Consider the following 6883-nt stretch of genomic DNA (forward strand, 5'->3'; position numbering starts at 1 on the left):
AATAATATTAGCTCATTGATTTAGGTATCTGGCCACAGAGCCAGAGGTTGGAAGTTTGATTCTGCATTGAGTCTTCTATGAGTGGAGCCAGCTTGTGTGGCCTTGGGCAAGCTGCACAATTCCAGGGCACGCCCAGAAGAAGGGAATGGTAAACCACTTCTGAGTACTCGCTACCTGGAAAATCCTGAAAAGCATTGCCTTAAGTCAGAATTGACTTGACGGCATACGTTTATTTTAATAATAATAAAAATACCATGAATCTGCATTCCTGCTTCACAAATCTGAACCACTCATGGACCTTCTCTCACAAGTGGAGAGAGTACAACAGTGTTTATCAGGTGTTACTGCCGTACGATTGGCTCAACAGAAAGTACTTACAGCTTCTTGTAATGGCAGGGGGAAATGGCTATGCCACATTTGTGCGTAAGAAGGAGATAAAACATCCTCGAAATCAGATCTTTATTTCAAAAACTAAGATTGTTTATTGGCTTATCAAGAAAATAAAATAACACAGATATAAAGTGCAAAAATCCCTGGGTAGTCACTTTAAGGTTGCGGCCATAAACATTGTTTTAGCACGTTCCAAGGTAGGGGTTTCCTTATAGTCAGGCCCTTTCTCTATCCAAATTCCAATTGTCCTGAACCTACTTCTGAGATGTCCATTTCTTTGATAAATGATGTAGTAAAAACTGGGGTATTCCAAATTGCTGCACTACACAACCTTAACTATAATGCATTAAAGGTTTATCATACTCTGGAGATCTGATTACAGTATTTCTTGTGGTCATCTTTATGAGCCTGGTAAGAGAAGCTTGGGTGTACTGCAAAATTTGGCACAGACAGAATAACTTAATAATTTTTTTAACCTTACATGTAAGGAGCAAGACCCTTCAGATTGATTTCTGTCTTATCTTGTGCTTTGCCCTGTTTCTCTGGCCACATAAAAATGTCATGCCATGCCATAATTTAACAAATGTTGTAATTAAAACGCAATAATTCTCTTCATAAATGTGTTTCTAGACTATAATATAAAGATACCCAGTGCCCATCAGAATAGCTTGTGATGGTTTGACATGATGTAGAAAATAACAGATCTTAATCATTATTTCTTAGAAACTGAGGCAATAAGCCAGATAGTTGGTAAATTACTTCCTCTGGGGAGAGTGAGAGGCAAGAACAACATTGGAGACTTCTCATGGAGAGAGAAAACTTGAAAGCCTGTTTCTTGTCTCTGTAGAGACAGAGGTGTTCCTTGAGATCATGCTCTGTTCTTACAAAGAAAAACACACTGAGATGTTAGGATAGAGACAGTAGGATTGCCACCACTATCTCTGTTAAATATGAAATGCAGTTTGAGGACCCTAAACACAGCCTATGATTTTTTGTGTGTTTCTAGACATGTCTGCCTACTACCCAGCTGTCACCAATTTCTTAATCAATTTCTTGAATTGCTTTTGGGACCTTTTAGCAATTACCCTAGCGATGACAAACCTCAACAGCATCTTAAAAAGCAGAGACATCACCTTGCTGACCAAATTCTGCATAGTCAAAGCTATGGTTTTTTCTGTAGTGATGTATGGAAGCGAGAGCTGGACCATAAAGAAGGCTGACTGCCAAAGAATTGATACTTTTGAATTGTGGTGCTGGAGGAGGCTCTTGAGAGTCCCCTGGACTGCAAGGAAAACAAATCTATCAATTTGAAAGGAAATCAACCCTGAGTGCTCACGGGAAGGACAGATCCTGAAGCTGAGGCTCCAGTACTTTGGCCATCTCATGAGAAGAGAAGAATCCCATAAAAAGACCCTGATGTTGGGAAAGAGTGAAGGCAAGAGGAGAAGGGGATGACAGAGGACAAGATGGCTGGACAGTGTCATCGAAGCTACCAGGATGAATCTGATGAAACTCTGGGAAGCAATGGAGGACAGGAGGGCCTGGCGTGCTCTGGTCCATGGGGTCACAAAGAGTCAGACACGACTAAATGACTAAACAACAAAGCAATTACCTTAAGCTGTGTCACACAAGACTCAGCAACATATAATTTATCTGCCCATAGGGCCAGTGATGTAGAATTTTGTGTCTAACTTTTCTTTGTAGCTGTTTTGAGAATATATAATAAATATAGGCCTATTCAAGGATTTGGCCTGTTTATGTGAGGGTGAAAAGAGGATGGAGAACTTGGGGTATATGTAAGACCTGCCCCAGTGTCCCCATCCTTGGAGTTCTCAACTTCCCACACTGAACTTGGAAATTTGAAATCGCAAGGTTCTATTTACAACTGTTTTAATGCAAGTAGAAACCTAGGGGAGAGTAGGGGAAAATATATTGCAATCAGATGGTCTAATAAATTGCCTTCAAACCTCCTATGGGATTGAGGGAGCATGGCACTGGGGCAGGGGTTAAATGTCTGACTATATTTATTCCTAGCTTTTACTCTTCACTGTGAATGACTGAATATCTCCATGAAGTTTCTAAAAACCTCAAGCCACTGATTCACATTTACTTACCACAAGCCATGGATAGTTCAGTGAATTGAGTATCTGGCTATGGAGCTAGAGATTGAGATTTTGATTCTCCACTGTGCCTCCATGGAGAAGAGCAAGCCAGTGTGGCTGTGGATAAGCTGCTCAGTCCCCTGGTGCCTCCAGGAGAAGTGCATAGTAAACCATTTCTGATTATTCTATCCCTAGAAATCCCTGGAAAGGGTCACCATGTCGGAATTGACTCGATGACACAGAATTATTAATTATAAAGCATGTAAGACCACAGTATTGGAAAAAGTAGTCTAAAACTGAGATGAAGGCCAATTATTAGGCTGATTTTTTTAATATTTAGGCTTTATTAGGGGAAGTCAGATATGGTTATAGAAGGAGGAGGTGAAGGAGGATAAAAGCTAAAAGGAAGTGATTTGAGCTGAAAGGTGGTGCTTTCAGCTCAAAGCACTTCCTTGGACCTAACCACCTCCCATTTTTTTTATCTTGTAAGAACTTCATCCTTTCTGGGGTGAATGCTGAACTTTTAATTCTTATAATGCTTTATCCTATATCTATGGAAACCATTTAAATAAGGAAAGGAGCATGACACTGGGGCAGGGAGTGAACTGATAATTTTTCAGAGAGTAAAGTAATAATTTGGGCCTATGGTATGCAGAATAAATGCAGTAGGGCCTGCTTTCCCTGAGTATTCCAATTCGTATGATCCCTTTGCTTGATTTAGAGCCTAGTACCAAAATTATCTTCCTTTAATATCTTGTAGTATACTTGCACTTTTCTTGTGATTTAATTTTGGTTCTTATCATTTGAGACATATAATTTCATTGTCTGTTATGTCATTGTCCTTTATTGATCAACTGCATTTGGCCATAACAATCATCCTATTCACTATCATTTATTTATTTATTTGATTTATAATCTAATTTCTTCCAGAACTGAGACTCAGTTCAGAACAAAGTTAAGAACAGATACAGATAAAGGCAGATCAAAAGTTCTAATTTTATGTATTAAATGTTAAAAATATTTGCATCAATTAAACTGTAATATCAGAACACTGTTAAATTAAAAACTCATCTAAGAACACATAATGAAATAGTACAGCCACGATCAATTAGAAGTCTCTTTCTTAGGAGCCAGTCCCAAAGTATATCTGACTAGAAAGTGCTTTGCCTCCAAGTTGGAGAATAACAGGGAGGCAGAGAACTTACCACCTGTGGGAAGGAAGTTCCATTGCTTGGGAGAAGCCAAGAGAAATGCCCTGTCTTGCATCCCCACCAAATGTGCCTGTGATGGAGCTGACAGAAATACAGTGGACCCTTGACTTACGGAATTAATCTGTGTTGGAACGGTGGCTGCAGGTCAAAAAGTCTGTAGGTCAAGTCTCCATTGACCTACAGTGCATTGAAAACCGATTAATCCCGTAACAGCCGTTTTTGTTCCATTTTGTTTTTTTTCTGGTCTGTAAGTCAATTTTCAGGCTGCAAGTCAAACCTAAATTTTGCAGCCAGAGAAGTCTGTAACTCAAAAAGTCTGTAAGTCAAGCCATCTGTAAGTCAAGGGTCCACTGTATGTTCTCTTTAGCTACTAACATATCTATGTAGCAATTCTGTACTCATGAGTGATATCTGAACCAAAAATTTTTTAGAAGAATATGGCAAAGTGCATGTATAGGCACTTGAACAATCCAGATCTTTGTGTTTGCTCCACTGAAGACACAGAGTTGCCTTGTATGTTGGCATCTCATTTGTATCAATGACTGAGGCAATTGTGAATGTACAAGACTGCGAGTTCTTCGGATGTAAATGTGGCAGATGATCGTGTGTGTAGGCATTCTTCCGTCTCAAGAGACTATGGTAACGTGCTCTCAATAGAGGTCTTGGAACAGCATCTAGTGTGGCTGAGGAGGCCAACTCAAGAGTGACAATCTCTTCCACACTGAAAACAAATACAATCTGTCCCCTGTCCAGCTCCCTAATTTTGCTGGTTTCAGGACTGCCTCTTTGCCTCAGCCTGGGAGAGGCCATGATGCACCACCTGCCTCCAGGCTGAATGCTCAGATGTCAGGGTTTCCCATCTGTTAATATGGGGAAAGTTCAATATTGTTTCCAGTCTGCGTGCTTCCAGCCAGTGGCTCCAGCAGTTGGATTCTTTTGAACATCATCTGAGATATTTTTACTGTTTGTGAAGGAAAGACCTCACTGTACCAAATGTCTGAAGATTTAAGGTGGGAGTAGGGATGATTATGAGGAGGATAAAACCAGAATGGCTTATTTAGCTTTGGCTGTAGAACTGAATATGGCCAGAAGTATTCTAGTCTCACCCTTTTTTTTAGCTAAATGCTAATCTAAAATACAGGTTAGAGGAGTCTCAGGGAATATTGTTCAGAAGAAACTGAGAAATACATATGTAAGACAGAAGTGCAAACAGCAAAAGTAATTTAGCACTCTATTTAATGCTATTATAACAGATTAAATATTAACACATGAGAATAACCAGTGAGAAACAACGTTAAATTTTTATTCTGGATTTCAGTTACTGCCTGTCAGGCATAGAGGAGTTAGGGGCTGAAAGAACTCTTAGAATTCACTGCGTAGCCTAGAAGCAACTGATCATTTTCAGTCTGTTACCTAACAGGATTCTATGGGAGTTATAAAGTACTTTCTGGCATACAGAAATGTGTAAACAGAACATAGACAAAAAACATTACGATCATTGTAGGAGAAAATAACATAGAATGAGGGTCCTTTTATTCATATCATATGTTTTGTGGTCTTTCACCAATTAGCACTGTGGTTAGTCATCCCATCACTTCTAAGCTTACTCAGGAACAATTTCACATTTGAGTTGTTCTTTTTAAAGAAGTTTTGAGTGGCTATGGTCCAGAAGTCTTGATCTGCTCAGTTTAAGAGGGCCCGGAACAGAATTTGTCTCATTCCATTGTCATTTCGAAAGTTGTTTACTAATATAGTTGTCATCCTCTTTCCCCCCATTTCACTTGGACTTCAGCTCTCTACCATGTACTTTGTGTGTATAAACCTGTGGCCAAACACACATATTTGAGGAAGTGGATTGTAGCTTCACATGGAAATAAATCAGTCTTTTAATATGCCATAATGTTGTTTTATTTTTGATACCCATGATGGAACAGATTAACAAGGCTCCTTGTTTGAAATCAGTTCTTAGAGCTTTCTTCCCAAAAAAGAGAGTTCCAGCATAGGTATCTGCCCTGTTTTTCCCACAATGAAGACAGATTCAAAGATTTCATTCTGTTTTCCTGAAGACTCTTTTATTCTTTCTTTAACTCAGCCACTTCTCCAGCTGGTGCCTGACCTGAAGCCTTGAAATGAGATAGGAATTGACTGCAAATCTGTTACTCAATTTACTCACTTGTTCTGGATCAAGGTTCTCACCCATCTCATGTGATCCAGATATTCAGACATTACTGGAACACTGTGGGATCTAGTTAAAGAAAACAGTGATTGTGACATTCCACCAGTATATGAACTGCATTTTATTCATGGTCATTAAGAAAAGATCACAAGGAAATAGTTTTTAAAAATCAAAGTGCAGCTTTCAAGCAACCAAATGAGACCATTCAGTGAAGGTGTGTGCCTGACAGTGGTGACTACCAGGTGCCATTTTTTTAAGGGACAAGTATCACAAATTTCAAATTGGACACCTGTAAATTATGCTCTGAGAATAATTCTTGGATATACCAAAAAATGACAAGATAATTGTGATTTGTCTGTCAGTCGAGACACTTGTCCTTCAGGTTAGTTATACATAGTTGAACAAAAGCGGAAGGTGTTATAAATTGCTTTTTCTTGGAAGCAAAGCATAGAAAGAATTAGTATTTTCAAAATTTACACAGAATTAAAGATCTAGCACTTTTGGTTCCTATAGTATTTGATTTGGCTTTATAAAATTATTTGTTAAGTATTAAAAATGGAGCTCCTTGGATAACTCAGTGGGTTAGACGAACAGGAATGCATTCTCCTACTTTGCATCCTAGGGGAAGACCCAGTTTTGGGCAAGCTACATGATATCCCAGAGGGCCACCAGAGGGAGGGACAAGAAAAACACTTCTGAATATTTCTGAGAGCATTCTGGCTAGAAAACCTGGCAAGGGTCATCATAAGTTGCAGTCAACCTGACAGTGTTCCTGTTTGTCTCCCCCAAACACAGGTTCACTCTCTGGATACGTTTACTCTTTCTTCCGCTACCACCAGTGGATCTCTCAGACACAGTGCACCATATGTGCATCAGACACGTGCTGCCAATATAACGTTTATTTATCTAATGGTTTTTAAATCTCAGATGTTCTTTTATTATTGTTTAGGATCACTCATTAAACTTCTTATATTCGATTACACATTTGCTTATTCATGTGTTGT

This window comes from Pogona vitticeps, chromosome 4, assembly GCF_051106095.1.
Source record: "Pogona vitticeps strain Pit_001003342236 chromosome 4, PviZW2.1, whole genome shotgun sequence".
In the NCBI taxonomy this organism is placed as follows: Eukaryota; Metazoa; Chordata; class Lepidosauria; order Squamata; family Agamidae; genus Pogona; species Pogona vitticeps.